The sequence below is a fragment of the Bos grunniens genome, chromosome X, assembly GCF_055505025.1.
Source record: "Bos grunniens cultivar Pamir isolate PY7600 chromosome X, Bosgru_T2T1.0, whole genome shotgun sequence".
Taxonomy (NCBI): Eukaryota; Metazoa; Chordata; class Mammalia; order Artiodactyla; family Bovidae; genus Bos; species Bos grunniens.
Window position 1 is genome coordinate 35,550,864 of NC_141194.1, and position 23,265 is coordinate 35,574,128.

General features: G+C 38.9%; 1 long non-coding RNA gene across 36 annotated transcripts in view; it reads left to right on the plus strand.

Annotated features, from left to right (window-relative positions):
• Window positions 1–1,659: 1,659 nt before the first annotated feature.
• LOC147340119 (uncharacterized) overlaps window positions 1,660–23,265 on the plus strand; it is a 571,221-nt gene continuing 549,615 nt past the window's right edge. For 14 of the 36 annotated variants that reach the window (XR_015158948.1, XR_015158950.1, XR_015158951.1 and 11 more), the window contains exon 1: window positions 1,669–1,825. This is a non-coding gene — a long non-coding RNA (uncharacterized LOC147340119). Of the gene's footprint in view, window positions 1,826–1,855; window positions 2,144–3,424; window positions 3,518–7,584; window positions 7,994–23,265 lie in introns of those variants that run through there. The other 22 variants (XR_015158953.1, XR_015158956.1, XR_015158955.1 and 19 more) reach the window with 10 other exon arrangements.

Here is a 23,265-nt window from a genome sequence, read left to right on the forward strand (position 1 = left end):
GCTCAGCTGGAATTCCATCAACTCCACTAGCTTTGCTGGTATTGATGCTTCCTAAGGCCCACTTGTCTTTGCATTCCAGGATGTGTGGCTCTAGGTGAGTGATCACACCATTGTGGTTATCTGGATCATTAAGTTCTTTTTCGTATAGTTCCTCTGTGTATTCTTGCCACGTCTTCTTAATATCTTCTGCTTCTATTAGGTCCATACCATTTCTGTCCTTTATTGTGCCCATCTTTTTGTGAAATGTTCCCTTAGTACCTCTAATTTTCTTGAAGAGATCTCTAGTCTTTCCCATTCTGTTGTTTTCCTCTATTTCTTTGCATTGATCATGAAGGATGGCTTTCTTATCTGTCCTTTCTATTCTTTGGAACTTGGCATTCAGACGAATGTATCTTTCCTTTTCTCCTTTGCCTTTCACTTTGTCTTTTTGCAGCTATCTGTAAGGCCTCCTCAGACAACTATTTTGCCTTTTTGCATTTCTTCTTCTTGGGGAAGGATTTGATCACAGCCCCCTGTACAGCATTACAAACCTCTGTCCATAGTTCTTCAGGCACTCTATCAGATCTAATCCCTTGAATCTATTTGTCACTTCCACTGTATAATTGCAAGGGATTTGATTTAGGTCATACCTGAATGGCCTGGTTGGGTTTCCCTACTTTCTTCAATTTGTCTGAATTTGTTGATAAGGAGTTCATGATCTGAGCCACAGTCAACTCCTGGTCTTCAGCTGCAGATTCATCAGTCTGATTTTGGTGCTTTCCTGGTGACTCAGATGGTAAAGAATTCCCCTGCAATGAGGGAGACCTGGGTTCAGGTGAGTTGGGAAGATCCCCTAGAGGAGGGCATGGCAACCCACTCCTGTATTCTTGTCTGGAGAATAATAATACAAAACAATTTTGTTACATTTTGGTAATTATGAGAATGTCTGTCCCCAGGAGAAAGTGCAGAAAAAAATAAAGTGGTGTGTTAAGAAGTCCTTTGCTAAAAAAAAAAAAATCTTTTGCATGCTCAGTTGCTTTAGTCATGTCTGACTCTTTGCAACCCTATGGACTGTAGCCCACCAGGCTCCTCTGTCCACGGAATTCTCCAGGTAAGAATACTGGAGTGGGTTGCCATGCCCTTCTCTAGGGATCTTCCCCACCCAGGGATCGAAACCATGTCTCTTGTGTCTCCTGCATTGGCAGGGGAGTTCTTTACCACTAGTGCCACCTGGGAAGCCCCCAAGAAGTCCTTTAGATGGCCCATTATCAGATGATTATCCATACACAATAAATTTGTGAGAATTCCTTATACATTTTGTGTCCGTTTTGGTGTTTTTTTAGAATTCTCCAAAATAAGAAGTTTTTAAAAGTCCTTCGAAATTAAAATACTTTGTAAATAGAAAAGGAGACCACTGTAGAGCTGTGGTCTCAGAATGGCCCCTGGGACCATCAGCATCAGCAGCTGTCTGGGATCTTATTTGAAATGCATAGTCTCCGGTCCCACCTCTGATAATCTGAATCAGCAACTCCTAGGGGGGGAACCTGGCTGCCTGTGGTTTAGCATGCCCCACAGATGTTCTGATACACCACTAAAAGGTGAAAATCATCCATGTCTTGTTGGTCAGTGTTGATGGCGGGTCCCTGATGGAGGCTGGATGTGGTCAATCAGAGCTTCTTTACACCCCACCCCCACTCCCAGGAGCTACCTCAGGGACGCAGCCTCAGAGCCTAATGTGTTATTGAAACCACCTGCGCAGATACACGAAGGCCCCCTAGTTAAAGCCTCTTGAGATGGTGGGCGGATGAGGAGATCATCTTGCAGCTGCAGGAGAGAAAGTTTACATGTAAGTTCCCTTCTTTTTTGTTTTTTAAACCTGCCACCTACCTATCTGGAGTGGTCTTTTTCTGTCTTTGGTTTCTCCTTGCCCTCCCTGTATCTGGACCAGTTTCAAATTTTACCCAGGGAATGCCCAAGCTTTGAAACTGACAGTCCAGAAGTTAAGAAATGGGCGTTTGAGTCTAGGATCAACTGGTTTTATAACTGCGGACAAGCCACTTACCTAGAGCATCAGTTTCCTTATCTCCCAATGAGGTCTGAGTTTTATGGTATCCTGAGTCCTTTCTAGTTTGGCTTTTGAGGATAACTGGAACACACAACTTAGGTGAGAAAATGCGGTTTCTGGGGAGCTTGGAACATTATGAACCTTGGTTAACTATGCAAACTGCTAATAATTAAATGGTCGTCTTTAATTAACGGGTTCTTTGTATGTAGCTGGGAGAATTCGTTTTCATCTCCAAATACAGTTTGAAAGTGTAAATATTGTTTTGCAAATAGAAAATATTTCATGTTTTTCATTGCAGTATTCACTGGTATTTAGATATTATTAAGTATAGATGACTTGGGGTAATTTAATGCTGCTAAGTCGCTTCAGTCGTGTCCGACTCTGCGCGACCCCATAGACGGCAGCCCACCAGGCTCCCGCGTCCCTGGGATTCTCCAGGCAAGAACACTGGAGTGGGTTGCCATTTCCTTCTCCAATGCATGAAAGTGAAAAGTCACTTTGGGGTAATTTACTTGTGCCTTTATAGCTTTTCATTCTGTTTGCAGAGGAGGGGTTTAGACTTCCTAGAACACATTTAAGAAACTAACATGTATGCTCTTAATTATAACTATTTATAGATAAGAACTCATTGTGAATCTGAAAAGTGTTTTGTTAAAGGACTTTTAAGCACCAAACCTTTTCACCTGTTCATCCAATGTAACTACCCTCCTCTGGTTCACAAAAAAAAAAAGATGTTAAAAATTCCAAGTCATGAAACTTTTAGCCACTCTGAATTATCTTTGGGAAGGGCAGAGATTACATGAATTGTGGGGTCAGAGGTTAAGAATAATGTCTATGAAGCGCCACAGTTAATTGCCAGTATATTCTTGAAGCTGAGCATTTAAAAATAGCAAAGTAATGAGGGGAATAAGGCATATTAGACTTGAAATTACATAACTAACCGAGGGCCACCTTGGGAAGCAGGAGAAGCCAGAAGTCCATTTTCTCAGATACCGTTGAGCTAAGAGAAAGAAAGCCAAATCTTCCTTTGTTATCCCATCCTGCAACCCAACAGAAGATGGTAACATGTCTGGGGTCCTTGAGGCACCAGGGCAGCTCTTAGTGTTACTGCCTACTCCTTTCAGTCAATATTAAAGAACAATTTAATGGGAGACCAGGAAAGCATCAAGGTGCTGGAACCTCCCAGTTTAGAGAATACAGTATCCAGGTCTGACAAAAAGATCCATCTTCCTTCTTAAAAATCCACAGGAAGCAACTTCCATCGTGGTCAATTCTTTATAGATTTAAAGTGTCTTGTGGATGAAGGAGATACTTAACTTAAAAAAAAGTGTGTGTGTGTGTGTATATATATATATATATATTTTATATTACTCCTTGCAGATACTGATATCTATAGGCTGAAATTAAACTTCGAAGGGGGCGAATGTAAGGCTTGCAGTGCATCCACTATGGAGGTTTATAACAAAGGCACAGGTGAGTATTGATGTGCCATGCTAAGTCGCTTCAGTCGTGTCCGACTCTGTGTGACCCCAGAGACGGCAGCCCACCAGGCTTCCCCGTCCCTGGGATTCTCCAGGCAAGAACACTGGAGTGGGTTGCCATTTCCTTCTCCAGTGCATGAAAGTGAAAAGTGAAAGTGAAGTCGCTCAGTCATGTTCGACTCTAGTGACCCCATGGACTGCAGCCCACCAGGCTCCTCTGTGCATAGGATTTTCCAGGCAAGAGTACTGGAGTGGGGTGCCATTGCCTTCTCCGTGATGTGCCATAAAGCTGCTTAAATCCTCATGGAACTAGCAAAGAATCAAGTCTAGGTGTTTGAACTGGTCGGGGTCTGTAGGTGGGTATCCTTGGAGAATAAAGTAAGAGAGGACAGTGATGTAGGGACTGAATCTGATATATATTTTATTCCCATTCATGCTGAGCATATAGCATTATGAACAGGAGAGTCACAAGAGAAACAGCTAGTCCTGACACATAGCTGACATAGGCCTATTTCATTGGCTCCCTTACAAATTGAAAACAGTTTACAATCATCCTGTAATTCTGCCTGATGACTTCCGCTTTCAGCCAAGAAGGAGGTGACCCCGTTCTTCTAGGTCTTCAGTCTTAAAATGAAAAGTCCTAAACCTGACACAGTAAAATAGTGAAAGAACACTCTGAAAGGCAGAAAGGCGATGAGCTGACTAGGAACCTTGGGACAGGAGGAACAACATGGCAATGATTCCCCTGGTGTATTAGTCTATTCAGGCTGCCCTAACAAAGGACCAGACCGGGTGGCTTAACCAACAAATTCATTTTCACAGAATTTTGAAGGCTAGCCATCCAAGATTAAGGTGCCACAAGATGGTTTCTTTTTATTGCTAGTTTTATTGTGGTTAGAAGACTTAACATTTAACATAAGAATTCAAGGACACTTAAAAATGTAAGTGTGAAATATAGTATCATCATCCATAGGTACAATATTGTTCAGCAGATCTCTACAAATTATCCATCTTGCAAAACTGATATTTTATAACTATTGATTATCAACACTCCATTTACCCCTCTACTCAACCCCTGGAAACCACAATTCTATGGTTTACTGTTTTGGGTTTGGCTATTTTCCATATCTCATATAAGTGAAATCATGTAGTATTTGTCCTTCTGTGACTGGCTTATTTTACTTAGCATAATTACCTTCTGGGTTCATCCATGTTGTCACATATTACAGAATTTCCTCCTTTTTAAAGGCTAAATGGTAGTCTATTATATGTATATACCACACTTGCTTTATTCATTAATCTCTCTATGGACATTTAGGTTATTATTACATATTGGCTATTGTAAATAGGCTAAATATGGGTGTGCTAATGCCTCTTTAAGACCCTGATTTCAATTTACTATGGATAAATACCCAAAAGTAGGATGACTAGTTAATATGATTTTTCCAATTTGAACTTTTTGAGGAACCTCCATATTGTTTTCAAAACTCACTGTACCATTTTGCATTCTCATTATCAGTGTAAAAGTGTTCCAATTGATCATAACTTCACCAACAATTGTGTTTTGTTCTTTTGATAACATCCATACTAAGAGGTGTGGCGTGATATCCACTGTGGTTTTGATTTGCATTTTCCTGATTAGTGAGGTCAAGCATCTTTTCATATACATGTTGCCCATTCGTATGTTTCTATGGAGAAATGTCTATTCAGGTTCTTGCTCCATTATAAAAGTAGATTAATAGTATTTTTTTTTTTTTTTTTTTTTTGGCTACTGAGTTAAAGGAGTTCTTCATATGTTTTGGAAATTAACCCTTTATCATTACAAAAAAAAATTTTCCCATCCCTTAAGTTGGCTTTTCATTTTCTTGATTCATTCTCTTGATTGTTTCATTTGTTTTACAAAAGCTTTTAGTTTGATGTAGTCTTGTCTATTTCTGCTTTTGCTCACTGTGCTTCTAGTGTTAGATTTATGATATCATTAGATTGATGTCATGAATCTTTTCCCCTATGTTTTCCTTTAAGAGTTACATAGCTTCACATATTATATTTAAATCTTTAATCCATTTTGAGTTGATTTTTGCATATGGTGTAAATGAAGGTCTCAATTTTCCTCATTTGCATGCAGATAACCACTTTTACCATCACCGTTAGTTAAAGAGACTAGTCTTTCCCTGCTGTGTATTTTTGACACAGATGTCAAAAGATCTGTTGAGCATATATGTGTGGATTTATTTCTGGGCTGTCTATACTGTTCCATTCATTGGTATGACTTATGCCAGTAGTGTACTGTTATGATTGCATGCAGGCTAAGTTGCTTCCATGGTGTCTGACTCTGTGCGACGCTATGGACTGTAGCCCACAGGGTCCTCTCTGCATGAGATTTTCCAGGCAAAAATACTGGAGTGGGTTGCCATGTCCTTTCCGACCCAGGGATCGAACCTGTATCTCTTCTGTCTCCTGCACTGGCAGGTGGGTTCTTTACCACTCGCACCACCTGGGAAGCCTAGAGCATTATAACATATATAGAAATCAGTAATGTAATCCCTTCAGGTTGAGTCATATTTTTCAAGAATTGTTTTGGCTATTCGAGATCTTTTGTGGTTCCATATGATTTTTTTTTCCCTCATTTTCTGGGAGAAAATGCCATTAAGGATATTGCTAGGAGTTGCATTAAATCTCTAAATCACATTGGGTAGTACAGATATTTTAACAATATTAAGTCTTTAAATCCATGAACACAGGATGTATTCATTTGTGTCATTTTAAATTTCTTTCATCAGTGTTTTTTTGTTTTAAGTGTTCAAGCCCTTCACTTCCTTAATTTTATTATGAAGTATTGTGATATTTTTATAAATAAGACTGTTTTTCTATCTACCTTTTCAGACAGTTTATTAGTGTGTTGAAACAAAATTGGCTTTTGTGTTTTGATTTTTGTATTCTGAAACTTTTCTGAATACATTTTTCAGTTCTAACATCTTTTGTATGGTCTTTGGGGTTTTCTTTATCATATCATCTGCAAACAGGAATAATCTTACTTCTTTCTTTGTAATTTGAATGCCATTTATTTCTCTCCTTACCTAGTTTCTCTGGCTAGGACTTGAATCACTGTGTTGAATAGAAATGACTGGAGTGGGCATCCTTGCCTTGTTTCACATCTTAGAGGAAAAGCTTTCAGTTTTTCACCACTGAGAATAATGTTGGCTGTGGGCTTTACACTTAAGGCCTTTGTTATATTGAGGTAGTATCTTTCTATACCTAATTTGCTATTTTTTATCATAAAAATGTTGAATTTTATTATACGCTTTTTCTGTATCTATTGAGATTATCATGTGAATTTCGTCCTTCATTTTGTTAATGTGGTGTATCACATTTACTGATTTTGATATGTTGAATCATATTTTCATGCCAGGGATAAATCCCCCTTGGTTACGGTGTGTAATCCTTTTAATGTGCTGTTGAATTCAGTTTGCTGGCATTTTGTTGATAAATTTTGCATAAGTATTCATCAGGGATATTGGCTTATCATTATTTTCTTACTGTTTATTTGTCTGGTTTTGGTGTCAGGGTAATTCTGGCTTCATAAAATGAGTTTGGAAATGTTCCCTCTTCAGTTTTTGGGAAAGTTTGAGAAGGATAAGCATTAATTCTTTTTCCAGCTTTATTGAAGTATAATTGGAAAATCATATAAATTGTATATATTTAAGGTGTACAACAGAATAATTTTGTATGTATGTACGTTGTGAAACTTACCACAATCAAGTTAATTAACACATGCATAGACTCACACAGTTATTATTTTTCTTATTATTTTTCTTTTTTTGGTTTAGTTAGAACACTTAAGACCTACTTTTGTAGCAAATTTCAAGTATACAATACAGTTTTATTAACTGTAGTCATTAATACCTATTTAAATGTTAAGCAAGTTTTGCCAATGTAACCAATCTGGTCCTGGGTTTTTTTGGTTGGGACATTTTTAATTTTTAATTTCATTAATTTGAGTCTTCTTTCTTAATCTAGCTAAAAAGTTTGTTTTTTTTTGTTTGTTTGTTTGTTTTTCAGGAAATGATGGCAGACATCACTTGGTCCATCCCTTCATGTTTTACAGTGGAAATATATCAGGGGAAGTTGACTTACTGGATGCCAAACAGAGCAGGGCATAAACTTAAATATCTTTACGTGGTGCTGGCTCTACTACAACAAATTCTTTATTTTTTAAATTGAAGTATAATTGATTTACAATGTTGTGCTAATCTCTGCTGTACAACAAAGTGACTCAGTTATACACATATATACATTTTTAATATTTTCCTCCATTATGGTTTCTCACAGGATATTTAATATAGTTCCCTGTGCAATACATTAGGACCATGTTGTTTATCCATTCTAAATATGATAGTTTGCATCTGCCAACCCAAACTCCCAGTCCATCCCCCCACCGCCTTGGCAACCACAAGTCTATCCTCTATGTGTGAGTCTATTTCTGTTTTTTAGATAGGTTCATTTGTGCCATATTTTATATTCCACATATAAATGATATCATATGGCATTTGTCTATTTCTGACTTCACTTAGTATGATAATCTCTAGTGTCATTCATGTTGTGGCAAATGGCGTTATTTCCTTCTTTTTTATGACCAAGTAGTATTCCATTATACCACATCTTCTTTATCCATTCATCCATCAGTGGACATTTAGATCATTTCCATGTTTTGGCTATTGTGAATAGTGCTGCTGTGAACATAGGGGTTCATGTTCAATCTTGTTGAATTATAGTTTTGTCCAGGTATGTGCCCAGGTATACGGTTGCTAGATCACATGATAATTCTATTTCTAGTTTCCTGAGGAACCTCCATACTGTTTTCCATGGTGGCTTTACCAACTTAGATTCCCACCAACAGTGTGGGAGGGTTCCTTTCCTCTACATCCATATGATGGCCATTCTGACTGAAGTGGTACCTCATTGTACTTTTGATTTGCACTTCTCTGGTAATTAGTGATGTCAAGCATCTTTTCATGTGCCTACTGGCTGTCTGTATGTCTTCTTTGGAAAAATGTCTGTTAAGGTCTTTTGTCCATTTTTCAATTGGGTTGTTTGGTTTTTTGTTACTGAGTTGTTCATGTACTTTGTAGATGAAGCCCTTGCCTATTGCGTCACTTACTAATACTTTCTTCCATTCTGTTGTCTTTTCATTTTGTTTATGATTTCCTTTGCTGAGCAAAAGCTTTTAAGTTTGATTAGGTCCCATTCATTTGTTTTTATTTCTATTGCCTTGGGAGACCTAAGAAAACATTGGTATAATTTATGTCACAGAATGTTGTGCCTATGTTCTCTTCTAGGAGTTTTGTGGTGCTTGTCTTGTGTTTAAGTCTTTAAGCCACCAAAATTGATATTTTTAAAACAGCTGTGATATCATCAGCAGAGGATAACAGTCAAGTCTCCTTGTATTGTTTAACCCAGAATCTTTGCATGTGAGTTGATCTGTGGCAGTGTGAAAGGGGATGGAACTCATCATACATTTTATGTCAGTTAAATATGACCATGTGTTAGTCCTTAGTCTTGAGATTGACACATAATGGGTGCTCAGTATGTTTTTCTTCTCTGTCATGTATGTTCAGATTTTGCCATTGAATACTCAGCCTGAGGCTGTGGATAATTATTGTTCACACAGACGATGACTGATAAAAGCAAATGCCTTTAGGGTGTTCTCAAGATAGAATTTCATTTAGCCCTATTTCTCTTGTTTCAACTCCTCCATCCATCTTCATGTCCCTTTTGCTAAGTATCAGGCTACTCTTCGTTCTTTCAAACCACCATGCCATCATATACCACCATGATTTTGCAAATCCAATTACCAGTGCCAGAAATGTCTTTCATCCTTGTCCTGCTAATGAGTTGCAATTCTAGAGTCAACTCAAACTTTACCTTCTCAATGAAAAATTTTCTGATTGTCCTTCTCCAAAGGACTGTCTTACTCTGTGCCCCTATTTACCTCAACCATCCTTGTCTCCCTCTGTGCATAGTAAGATCGCTGGGCAAAAATGTAACATCACTCGTCTGTCCTTATCTCTTATCTCCTGTGTCACTGATCATCCTCCATACTCAGCAGATATATTTAAAAACTTTACATTGACTATATTAATCTGATTCATTAAAAGTCAGCTATGTCTGGGTGGCTGGAAGAATTGTGATACAGATATTTATGATAGAAAACATATACATTGTATGAAAAATTCATTAATTTCACTGGTACCTCAATGGCTAGGTACTAGTGAAATTTTACTTCTGTTTTACCTCAAAAGAAGTAAAATAATCTGAGTGATTCTATATACGACGCAGTTCAAAGAGAGGTGGAAGAGGTGAATATATCAATTAGAGTTAAAATAACACCCAATCATAGCCACCTTTTAATTGTCAGGAGAAGCATATAGGGAGATACCATTTATCTCCTTTTAGATAAAGGAAGATGAGGCCCAAAGCTACACTGCTGGAATATGATAGAACCAAGATTTTAATGAAGATCTCTCTGACTCTGGAATAACATGCTAAAATAATACACTGTTTTGTTCATTTGGACTTCTGAAACAAAACTACCATGGACTACATGGCTTAAGCAACAATTATTTCTCACAGTTCTGAAGACTGGGAAGTCCACAATTAGGTCACTGACAAATTGGGTATCTGGTAATGTCCTCTTCCTGGTTCATAAACAACCATTTTTTTCGTGTTGTCTTCACATGGTAGATTTTGTGGGGATACATATTCTCTCCACAGCACATGCTAACTCCTGAAAAAAAGTGTTCTCAAAAATATTAAAGCAGCTTTACATAAAACAAGCAAAGAAGCTAAGTTTGGTCAGAAAAATCTTTGATAAATTGAAAGTTATTCTAATTGCTCACTTAGCTAAAAACCTGATTCTTCTTGGGGATAAAATCTAATGGTAACAGTATGAATCATTGATAATTTCCTCACTTCTGTCATTCAGTTTTGCTGAAACAAGTGTAACCTATCCATAAAAACTGTTGAGTTCTGGGTGTTCTTCTGGGCACAGTTTTCAGTGTCAGGACCTTGACTGAACTGAGAACTCCAGGGGTCTGCCCTCTCTCTGGTCAGTGTCCTTCTCAGGCCTCCATATACTCTGTCACAGTGCAGTGAGGCCAGGCATGATGAGGGAGTCTCACTCCTGTCCGCAATGATATACGTAACACCTATTCTCCAAACTTGCCAACCTGAAAATAGAAACTGCCTTGAGGATCCAATTGAAATCCCAATCCCTACTTAACTATGTTGCCAGGAACTTGCTAAAGTTGTTTTGTTTCTCTAGGCCCTTGGTACAGGCAGGCCTTTGTGATATTGCAGGTTTGACCACAACAGTAAAGCAACTAACACCCCTTTTTTGGGGGAGTGGGGGGAAGTGGTTTCCCAGTGTATATAAAAGTTATGTTTACCCTACACAGTAGTCTATTCAGTTGCAAAAGAGCCATGTCTTAAAAATGTACATACCTGAATTTTTATTTTTGTTTTTATTTATTTTAATTGGAAGTTAATTACTTTACAATATAGTATTGGTTTTGCCATACATCAACATGAATCCACCACGGGTGTACACGTGCTCCCCATCCTGAACCCCCCCTCCCACCTCCCTCCGCGTACCATGCCTCTGGGTCATCCCAGTGCATTAACCAATGCTAACCATCAGTCTGATAATGCAGGGTTGTAACAAACCTTCAGTATGTAGAAAACAGTGTCTGTGAAGTGCAGTAAAGCAAAGGTCAATGAAACGAGTAATCTCTGTACAACTTTAAGCCACTCACCTGTTTAATATTGGCTTTATGTTTAATATTATGATGAAAAGCAGGAAACATAACCAATATATGACACCAGCGTTAATTCCATCTACTTGAAGTCACACTTTTCAGGGTGTCATCTTTATGGAATGTTCTCCACAGGGTTTTGGGAACCTCAGCAGCTAGTGTGTTAATGAAAAGCATTAAGTGAACCCCACTCATTGCATGGAAATTGCTAACAAGCTCTTAATGCCCATTTGCCATGTGGATTTGATATCACTGTTTTTGTTTGTTTGTTTTTGTCTTGTTTTATTGTGGTGTAAGTGTGCGTGTGTGCTGTTCTCTTAGCCAAAGAGCCTATAACAGACAGGGAACATCACTCATTCCCATACTAGGAATGCATGGTATAGAATTAGAGTCTTCCTTTACAGATAGGACTGTGTATTAGTGAAGGAAATAAGTCAGTGTGGCAGTGGCATAACCCTATGTTATTCAGCCCTACCCTTATCATTTGGCAGTAAGAGTGGGTCACTTTTGTTTGGACATATTAAGTGGTTTTCTATGAAATCTGGTATCTAAGCTAACATTAAAGAGAATGAATGGTAGTCTTGCAAACTCTTAAAGCAATGATATAATCAACTAAGGGAGTTAGATCACGTTACAAGTCCTGGGAAAGACACAAGCAGGACAGAGTTCAGTTCAGTCACAAAGTCCTGTCTTACTCTTTGCAACCACATGGACTGCAGCATGCCAGGCTTCCCTGTCCATCACCAATACCTGGAGCCTGCTCAGACTCCTGTCTATCAAGTCAGTGAGGCCATCCAACCATCTCATCCTCTGTTGTCCACTTTTCCTGCTACCTTCGATCTTTCTCAGCATCAGGGTCTTTTCCAGTGAGTTAGTTCTTCACATCAGGTGGCCAAAGCATTGGAGCTTCAGCATCAGTCCTTCCAATGAATATTCAGGACTGATTTCCTTTAGGATTGACTGGTTTGATCTCCTTGCTGTCCAAGGAACTCTCAAGAGTCTTCTCCAACACCACAGTTCACAAGCATCAATTCTTCGGTGCTCAGCCTTGTTTATGGTCGAACTCTCACATCCATACGTGACTACTGGAAAAACCATAGCTTTGACTAGATGGACCTAAGTTGGCAAAGTAACATCTCTACTTTTTAATATGCTAATTTTGTCATAGCGTTTCTAGCAAGGAGCAAGCATCTCTTAATTTCATGGATGCAATCACCATCTGCAGTGATCTTGGAACCCAAGAAATAAAGTCTATCACTGTTTCCATTGTTTCCCCAACCATTTGCCATGAAGTGATGGGACCAGATGCCATGATCTTAGTTTATCGAATGTTGAGTTTTAAGTCAACTTTTTCACTCTCCTCTTTCACTTTCATCAAGAGGCTTTTTAGTTCCTCTTCACTCTCTGCCATAAAGGTGGTGTCATCTGCATATCTAAGGTTATTGATATTTCTCCCTGCAAACTTGATTTCAGTTTGTGTTTCATCCAGCCTGGCATTTTGCATGATGTACTCTGCATATAAGTTAAATAAGCAAGGTGACAATATACGGCCTTGACGTACTCCTTTGCCAGTTTGGAACCAGTCTGTTGTTGCATGTCTGGTTCTAACTGTTGCTTTTTGACCTGCATACAGATTTCTCAGGAGGCAGGTGAGGTGGTCTGGTATTCCCTTCTCTTTAAGAATTTTCCACAGTTTGTTGTGATCCACACAGTCAAAGGCTTTAGCATAGTCAGTGAAGCAGAAGTAGATATTTTTGAAGTTCTCTTGCTTTTTCAATGATGATAATTGATGTTGGCAATTTGATGTCTGGTTCCTCTGCCTTTTCTAAAACCAGCTTGAACATCTGGAAGTTCTTGGTTCATGTACAGTTGAAGCCTGGCTTGGAGAATTTTGAGCATTACTTTACTAGCGTGTGAGATGAGTGCAATTGTGTGGTAGTTTGAACATTCTTTGGCATTGCCTTTCTTTGGGATTGGAATGAAAACTGACCTTTTCCAGTCCTGTGGCCACTGAGTTTTCCAAATTTGTTGGCATATTGAGTGCAACACTTTAGCAGCAGCATCTTTTAGGATTTGAAATAGCTCACCTGAAATTCCATCACCTCCACTAGCTTTGTTCGTAGTGCTGCTTCCTAAGGCCCACTTGACTTTGCATTCCAGGATGTCTGGCTCTGGGTGAGTGGTCACACCATCGTGATTATCTGGGTCATAAAGATATTTTTTGTGTAGTTCTTCTGTATATTCTTGCCACCTCTTCTTAATATCTTCTGCTTCTGTTAGGTCCATACCATTTCTGTCCTTTATTGTTGACATCTTTTCATGATATGTTCCCTTGGTCTCTCTAATTTTCTTGAAGAGATCTCTAGTCTTTCCCATTCTATTGTTTGCCTCTATTTCTTTGCATTGATCACTTAGGAGAGATAAGAAAACCTTCCTTGATATTCTCTGGAACTCAGCATTCAGATGAATATATCTTTCCTTTTCTCCTTTGCCTTTCACTTCTTGTCTTTTTTCAGCTGTTTGTAAGGCCTCCTCAGACAGCCATTTTTCCTTTTTGCATTTCTTCTTCTTGGGGATGGTTTTGATCACCCAAGAATAAGCAAGACAGAGGGCTAACTTAATTGATATTTATCGCAAATCTTAGGAAAATCACTTGATTACCAGGGTCCAGCCCCAGTTGGATCCAGGGATTCCCTCGGGAGGATGGCGTCGGTGACCGAGAGAAATAGAGAAAGAGATAAGGAAAGAATTTTGCAGTTAAAATAGAGGAGAGAAAAGAGGCTGATATTCCTTGGTTTACTCAGAAAGCCAATAAAGCCCAGCACGGGACTTGCTCTGTTCACGTAGGCCACAGGCGCCCTCTCGAATAGCTGAAAGTGCCCCACCTTAGGCACCTTCTCGAGTGGGTCTTAGAAGCCCAGGCAGGAAAGTGAACACAGAAGCCCCCTGCACTCCAGGAAATCAGCCTGAAAAGGAAAAGGAAAGAGAAAGAACGACATGGGGAGACCAAGCTTTGGTGAGCAAGGCCTGCACTTTATTTTCCAAAGTAGTTTTTATACCTTAAGTTGTACATAGAGGATAATGGGGAGAGTGGGGGGGGCGGTAGAGAGTCATGCAAGGTCAGCAGCCCTTGATCCTTATCGAAGCCAGGCTTACTTTCTGCAAACTTATCATATGCAAAAGCTTTAGGTGATTTACATCATCTTCTGGCCAGGAGGCCTGTTAACATTTTATGACCCTTTCTTCATAAAACTTATTTTTCTCTAAAGGTGATTATTCTAAAGTCAGGCACCACCCTCTGAAAGCATTAGATAAAGTTGCATTCCTATAGGGCAAAAGTGTGGTGGGCTATAACAAGAAAAGAATTAACTCAAGGGTCCAAGGTTACAAACATTAAAGCTACTACTTACACTTCTATACACCAACTATATTAATCAATACACTCCCAGGGACACAGTAGGTAAGGGATATGGAAACTTGGCAGCAAGCATTAGCTCAACAAAGAAATCCTCTGCTAGTTCTATTCTAACAATTTTAACTCTCTGAGAAGCTCTGCATTGTTAGAATATCTTAAGCTTCGTGGTTGGGAGGCCGTGAATCTGAACAAACCTGTCAGGCAAGCTAGAAAGTCATCAGAGGGGTTTGAATTGAAACACTCCTATTATGCCCAGGAGACTTATTAACTAGAGTTTTAAGTTGATTTTTTTACAGAGAAAGGTGGTCAGGGATAGCCCCCCGTTAATGTCAGAAGAGTTGGTGAAAGTTGTGAAATAGTAAAACAGACAGATTTTGGTTTTGGGGTAGATGCTGGGCAGGTCCAGGGGGCCTCTTGAGTTCTGATTTGCCTTTGCATGTCAGATCCTCTCCGCATGACCTTTGTCATGGGTGGGAACTCCCGTGCTGGCTCCCGGCACTTGATCATCCATTTACAGCTTCTCCATCAGAAAAATAGTTCTCCAAAATAGATTTTGTAAGCAATTATTTGCTTGATTAGGCTGTAGCATGTCAAATTTGTTGATGCTATGTCCTTCGAATATGCAGTTGAAATCTTAGAAAATAAATGATTTAAACCTAATATAAGCCATCATCTTAGATTGTAATATCTGCTTTGGTCTTAAGTATGCAGAATTCATCAATTTCATGTTTTACTATGTATGTGTACCTCGCCACAGAGCCTGTGTAGCACTATCTTAAACTCACTGCACTGTTTCATGCATATGTATCTTTTCTCATCCTGCACTTGCCCCTGATGTCCACCTATCACTTAAAAGTTGATGAATCCTCAGTGTTACCTGTAGCTAATATCTCTTTTCTGATTTTGAAACTCATGTATCCAGTTCTTTAGTTTTACCTCCACCCAGATGTCTACACAGAAACCTGAAATTCCTCATGTTCAAAAATAAAAAGATAGTTGTTCATGGGTACACACACAAACTAATACTTAAAAAATACATACGTGCATATATATGGTTTAACAGAGTCCATGTGTTTTGTAATAGGTCACATGTATTAGAGGGGGCAAGCTACAGAGGAGAACAGAATGGGAGCACAAATGGGGAAAAGGTAAAAATTAAGTACACAGGAGAGATTCTTTTCACAGATGGGGAAAGTAAGTGCATTTTATGATGAGATGTCTAATGAGCTAATCAATTTTCCGTACCTGAGATTTGGCCTGGTGGAAAGAGTTGGCGAATACTCTCAGTAAAATGATTAGATATCTGACTTTGCTTAAGACAACATGCATATCCACAGGGCTCTCTTATGGGTGCATAACTGATAATGAAATTAAACTGATAACCCAGTAAGTTCTGCAAGAAAATCTTGTCTTTGATACAGTAACAGCTAGGGGCTCCCAGTTACTCTCTTGGTCTAGGTCCAGTCAAACTCAAGACTATACAGTTATATTGTTACAGAGAAATATAGTTACAATTTTGATATGAATTGTCAAGTCTTTGCTATTGGGGTGATTGAATAGTGATACTTAGTGGTACTGGTGTAGGGGCTGGGGCTGTATGCTCACTCGTTGTGGAATATGGTGTCCATGCTATCTACATTCTCCCAGTTCAGAAGGCGGCTATCTAAATCTTGAACTGGCAGAAATCTTATCCTGGCCTGTTCTCAGTTTTGTTAGCAGAGGGTGGGGGAACTCAAGCAGCTTACTGCCTATTCTCCACTACGAATAAACCCAGAGCTCTCAAAACATGAAAAAATATCTTCTCTATATCACATATAAATTTACCTTTTTTTTTCTTTTTTTTTTTGTTTTACTTTAATATTGATTTTTAATTGGTTGATGATTGGTTTACAGTATTGGTTTGATTATCTTAGTTTCTTTTTATTAGTTTCTCTCCATATCTCAGAATATGAATGTAAGATGTCTCAAGTACTTTTAGGATCAAATCATGGCAGTTATGCCCAGAGAGCCTTACTATTTGATGTTTTCTATCTCAGTTGCTACTTTCCTGTCAAACTTGGCTACTCTTTGGTCTGTGTGGAAATAATATTATGAATAAAAGACAGCTAATTTAAATTGATTTTTTAAGGAAATTTGATACCTCATTTATAGGATCTGAAGTTTTAGACTGAGTGAACAAATTATCAGTCAGTTGATGTGCTCTGTCTGAAATCAAATGTTTCTTTCGTGCTCCTCACACCTAGAGACATTTGGATAAACTTCTTTCATGCAGTAAGCCTATTGATACAGACTATCTCTGTATGATAAAAGAACTTCCAGCTGTCCTCTGAAGCAGTTATCTATTGTTCCGTGTGAAGTCATGGTGAATGAAGAAAAGGACTTAGAAAACTGAATCCATCCCTATGGTACAGCTAGTTTACCATTCAAGAAATTTATGATTGTGCCAACACAAAAATAACAAAATAATAGTGTTGTGGTACCTGTTTATTCACAGAATTATACTTCTAGAAACAATCTTACATACATCATATGCATGAATATTTATGCCTATATATAGATATGTGTGTAAATATTAACCTGGGTTTATTCTTTTAATTACAGAACTTAGTATTTGATAATATTCTGAGTTATAATTCAGAATATGATTTATGAAAGCTGAATATGGTTTATAAAAGAGTAACACTGCTCTGATTTATAGATATACCATCATTTTAAACGCATTTTGGGTTGTAGTGTGTCCCCTTTAAGTCCTAACTCTCAGTTCCTCAGACTGTGACCTTATTTGGAAGGAGGACTGTTATTAAAGTAGGATGGGTCCCTAATTTAATGTAGTGAGCATGCTCAGCCGTGTCTGACTCTTTGCGACAATTTAGACTGTAGCCCACCAGGCTCCTCTGTCCAGGGGATTTCCCAGACAAGAATACTGGAGTGGGTTGCCTTTTCCTCCTCCAGAGGATCTTCCAAAGCCAGGGATCAAATCCACGTCTCCTGCATTGGCAGGCGGATTCTTTACCACTGAGCCACCTGGGAAGCCTGGGTGTCTTTATCAAAGGAAAACCGTGTGAACACAGACATGCATGCACAGAGAGGGTGCGTCGTGGGAAGATTGGAGTTAACCTGCCACAAGCTGAGAAGTGCTAGAAGCCAGGGCGGGGTTAGAGGGAGCATAGCCCTGCTGGTACCTTGATCTCAGACTTACAGCTTCCAGAACCACGAGGCAAGATATTTCTATTATTTAAGTGACTGCATTCTTGACACTTTGTTACAGCAGCCCTAGCAAAGTAATCCAACTCATCTCTGTTTTCCCACTTTCTTTGCTTTTGAAAGGGATGTTGAAATGAATAATATTGTGCCTAAATGGATATTTTCTTCCAACTATTATACAAAACTTACTAAAGTTCACATACAGTATATGCACCTGTTTTAAGGGTACAATTTAAGAAATTTCAAAAAACTTATATACCATTTTGACCAGCACTTTAATCAAAATATAGAACTTTTCCATTCCCCTAGAAAGTTTGCTGCTGCTGCTGCTAAGTCATATCAGTCATGTCCGACTCTGTGTGACCCCATAGACAGCAGCCCACCAGGCTCCTCCATCCCTGGGATTCTCCAGGCAAGAACACTGGAGTGGGTTGCCATTTCCTTCTCCAATGCACAAAAGTGAAAAGTGAAAGTGAAGTCACTCAGTCGTGTCTAACTCTTAGCGACCTCATGGACTGCAGCCCACTAGGCTCCTCCGTCCATGGGATTCTCCAGGCAAAAGTACTGGAGTGGGGTGCCATCGCCTTCTCCGCTAGAAAGTTTACCTATCTTCCATACTCAACCCTTCCTATCTCCTGACTCAGTTAATACCTACTCTGATTTCTTTACCTGTAGATTATTTTTGCCCTTTCTAAAGGCATAAGAGAAACTAGATAGTCTGCACTTTTGTTTGAGGAGTGTATGTGTGTGCATGTGCACATATGCCTACCTTCCTTCAGTAAACCTGTTTTAGAAATCTTTGTTGCTGTGTGTATCAGTAGTTCATTCCTTTTTATTGTTGTGTAATTTTTCATTATGTGGATATATCATAGTGTATATATCTGTTGATTGACATATGGGTTGTTTCCAGATTTGGGATATTAAGAATAGGGATGCTAAGAATATTTATGTTAAAGACTTTATGTAGAAACGTGCTTTCATTTTTGAATAACTAGGAGTGGAATGGCTGGGTTATATAATAGTGTATTTTTAATGTTATGAGAAACTACCAAATTGTTACTGAAAAGTGATTGTCTCTAGCAAAGTATGAAAGTTCCAGTTGCTCCATACCCACACCAATGCTTGATCTTCTGGGAGACTGTAATGGTAACACATGCGGAGAGAAGGCAATGGCACCCCACTCCAGTACTCTTGCCTGGCAAATCCCATGGATGGAGGAGCCTGGTGGGCTGCAGTCCATGGGGTTGCTAAGAGTCGGACACGACTGAGTGACTTCACTTTCACTTTTCACTTTTGTGCATTGGAGAAGGAAATGGCAACCCACTCCAGTGTTCTTGCCTGGAGAATCCCAGGGATGGCAGGGCCTGGTGGGCTGCCGTCTATGGGGTCGCACAGAGTCGGACACGACCGAAGTGACTTAGTAGTAGTAGTAGTAGAAGTAGTAATGCAGAGAAGGCAGTGGCACCCTACTCCAGTACTCTTGCTTGGAAAGTCCCATGGACGGAGGAGCCTAGAAAGCTGCAGTCCGTGGGGTTGCTGAGGGTCAGACATGACTGAGCAACTTCCCTTTCACTTTTCACTTTCACGTATTGGAGAAGGAAATGGCAACCCACTCCAGTGTTCTTGCCTGGAGAATCCCAGGGAATTCAGCGTTGGACACTACTGAAGTGACTTAGCAGCAGCAGCAGCAGCAGTGACTAATGATATTGAGTATTTTCACATGGCTTTCTGGTCATTCCTATATGTCCTTTTCTGAAGTCTCTTCAAATTTTTCTCCACTTTTGGTTTTTCATTTGTCTAATTGTTTAACTGTAAAATACACAGATGTTTGTTATGTTTATATTATTGAATAATATAAATGATAAGCATATTTCTCTTCAGGATACTAGTCCTTTGTCAAGAGAGTGGTTAGGGAATAATTTCCTCTAGGTTGCAGCTTTGTCTATTAATTTTCTCAACACTTTTCATGAATGAGCAGAAGTTTGCAATTTTGAGGCAGTTACATTTTATGCTTTTTGTATCCTATGTAAGTAAGATATCTTAAAGTCACAAAGCTGTCAGAGATTGGTTTTTCCAATTTTGTTTTTGCTTTTTTTAATGTTGTAGTTATTTTTAGGTCTGATCTTTTATTGATCTTTTATTTCATTAGTATGAATAATGAATTAAAATTTATTTTCCCCTTCTATGTATCTAACATGGTACCATTTATGAAGAACATTATCAGGAACCACATTTTGAATAATTCACAAGTCAGTTGCAGGAACCACACATTGAATAATCCCATTTATATGAACTGTCCAGAATAGACAAACCCATAGGGATAGGAGATTACTATATGATGGGTGGAAAGGGTAATAGTGTATGATTGCTGCAAGATTTCTTTCTGGGATGAAAAAACTATTCTAAAATTAATTATTATGATGAGTGACTGAAATAATAACAATGTCCATTCTCATTGAAAAGGAAAAAGAAACCTTTACAAAAGAGAAAGTCTTTTTTCTTTGGAATGGGAAAAAATAAAGGAGACCATATGCATTTCCAGACAAAATATACAGTAATAAAATATGTTTAGTGTAATAAGAAAATGAGGGAGACTGCAGGAGAAAAATAGTTTTAGAAACATGTTTATCATAGGCAATTAGCAGCGTTTGGTAGAGATAGAATTGAATGCTTGCGAATTGAAGTTAGAAATCTGATATAACTTATGAAAGGAACACAATATCAATAATTAGAAAATGGTAAATATGTTTTAAAAAATATAAAGAGTAGTAATGAGGGCCTGATTATGTTTGTGGCCTTGCTTTGATTTGGAGCCAGTTCACTTCTGTGACTTTATTCATCAATGAGTGATATGAAGGCAGTAGTAGAGGAAATATGTTATGGAGGTGAGATAAATTTAGAGGTTTGTCAGCAGAAATTCTAGTGAGTGAGGAATTCCTGGGTCATAGCCACACTGAGATGGATGAACTCAGTGTCTAAGTTTGTTTTTGTGGTAATTTACCAAGATTTGGGCTTCCCTCATAGCTCAGCCGGTAAAGAATCTTCCTGCAATGCAGGAGACCTGGGTTCAATTCCTGGGTCAGGAAGATTCCCTGGAGAAGGAAATGACAGTCCACTCCATTACACTTGCCTGGAAAATGCCATAGACAGAGGAACCTGGCGGGCTACAGTCCATGGGTCACAAGAGTTGGACACGACTTAGTGACTAAACCACCACTAGGTTTGGTGAACAAAGAAAGGAAGGAGAATAATTTAATAGATGCTGTGTTAGTTTTCTTAGAGTTGCTGTAATGAAATACCACAAGTTGGATGACTTAAAGCAATAGAAATTTGTCTTCTCATAGTTGTGGGGCCTAGAATTCCAAAACCAAGACATTGGCACAGCTATGCTCTAGGAAAGAATCCTCTCTTGACTTTTCCTACCTTCTGGCATTAGTTGGCAATCCTTGGTGTTCCTTGGCTTGTGGGTGCATGACTATAATCTCAGCCTCTATCAGCAGATGGTCTTCCTCCTCCCTGTGTCTCTGACTCTTAAAAGGCCACCAGGATAAGGAAATAAGGATTTAAGGCCCACCCTCATCCAGTATCCCTGTTGGCTTAGTGGTAAAGAATCCATCTGCTAAGCAGGAGACATGTGTTTGATCCTTGATCAGGAAGATCCCCTGGAAAAGGAGATGGCAACCCACTCTAGTATTCTTGCCTGGGAAATCCCATGGATGAAGGAGCCTGGTGGGCTACAGTCCATAGGATCACAAAGAGTCAGATATGAATGCACAACTAAACAATAACAGCTCACCGAGTATAAACTCTTCTTCCCTGGGTTACAATTGGGAAGATCTTATTCCCCAAAAAGGATCAAGCTCTCAGGTAGTGGAAGTTAGGATTTGAATATATCTTTTTAGAAGACATGATTCAATCCAGAGTAGGTGCAAGGAAAGTGGGAAATTAAGTTTCTGCTCCTAGACCGTAGAGCAGAAAACAAAGATGAAGAAAGAAATAGGCAAACGAGAGAAGAAGTAGTTGTGTTTTCTGTAGATAAAGGGAACAACCCAGATCAAGTAAGTATCCCACGTGAACATTTCATTTCTCATGATGAGGATGGCTTGCATACCAGCTCTCCAGCTTGTACTGTCTGTCCTTGTGAATGTTTTCTGACTGCAGTGATGATACTTTTTCCTTCTATACGTTGGTCACATTTCCTTATTTCTTAGTAATAACTTTTAAAATGTCATGGTTAAGTGTGACTATCCCCATGATTAAATGCCAGTGTTCTTCCTTTGAATATTAAGTGTGTGTAGGTGGCTTCTTGGCTGTGGCCATTTAGTTCCATTATAGTTCTTTGTGCTAATTGCATGGATATTTAAAGAGCTAGTGCAGCTGTGTTCACCAGAGAGGTACAACTCCTTGCTTGACTAACAGAAGAAGAGAAGGGCTTGGTCTGTGGTTATGGATTAAAACAAAGTCACCCCAGGAGACTTCAGTTCCATGCCTATATTAAAGTATCGTTTAGATTTTGCCCTTAAAATATGGATCCAACTACATTCCCAGTACTGTTTCCTTCAGACTATCTATGGATGAAGGATACTATAAGCAATTTTTGACTAATGGTCTCACTTAATATTGTTAGTGTTGTCTTTATGTTGTAAGTATCTGTAGGCAGGGGTGGAAAATACTGATAAAAATGGGGATGTATTTCTCATGTCTGTTTTCCCTGGCTCAATGTCCTGTGTATTCCATTGAAAGACTAAGTAACTCCAGAGTAGCAGTCAGGAGGCCAGTAGCTACCCCTTGTATTTGGCAAACATTGTTTGGCTTCTACTAATTTTCCCTCCAGTTTAATATATCAGGTTGACTTAACACTTGGTATCAAGTGACATATTAACCAGGCTATGCTCATGTGATGGGTATGGTTGCAAAGCTTTTATTCCATCTTCACCAGTTTTCTCAAACCTGATTAGATACACAGGCTCAGATATGAGTCAAAAAATATTTTTTTAATACTCTAATAATAATCAAAACACTAAGCTTATCAATGCCTAAATTCAAAATTTTTGTTAAGATTTAAATTAGGATAAAGATAGAAAATATGATTTATTTCAGCATCTTTTAAACATGAGTTTTTAGACTATGTGCTGATATTTTTTTCTCCTAGAGAAATCCAATAGCAAACTACAAGGTGGGTTAATGATGCTGCTGCTGCTAAGTAGCTTCAGTTGTGTCTGACTCTGGGCGACCCCACAGACAGCAGCCCACCAGGCTCCCCTGTCCCTGGGATTCTACAGGCAAGAACACTGGAGTGGGTTGCCATTT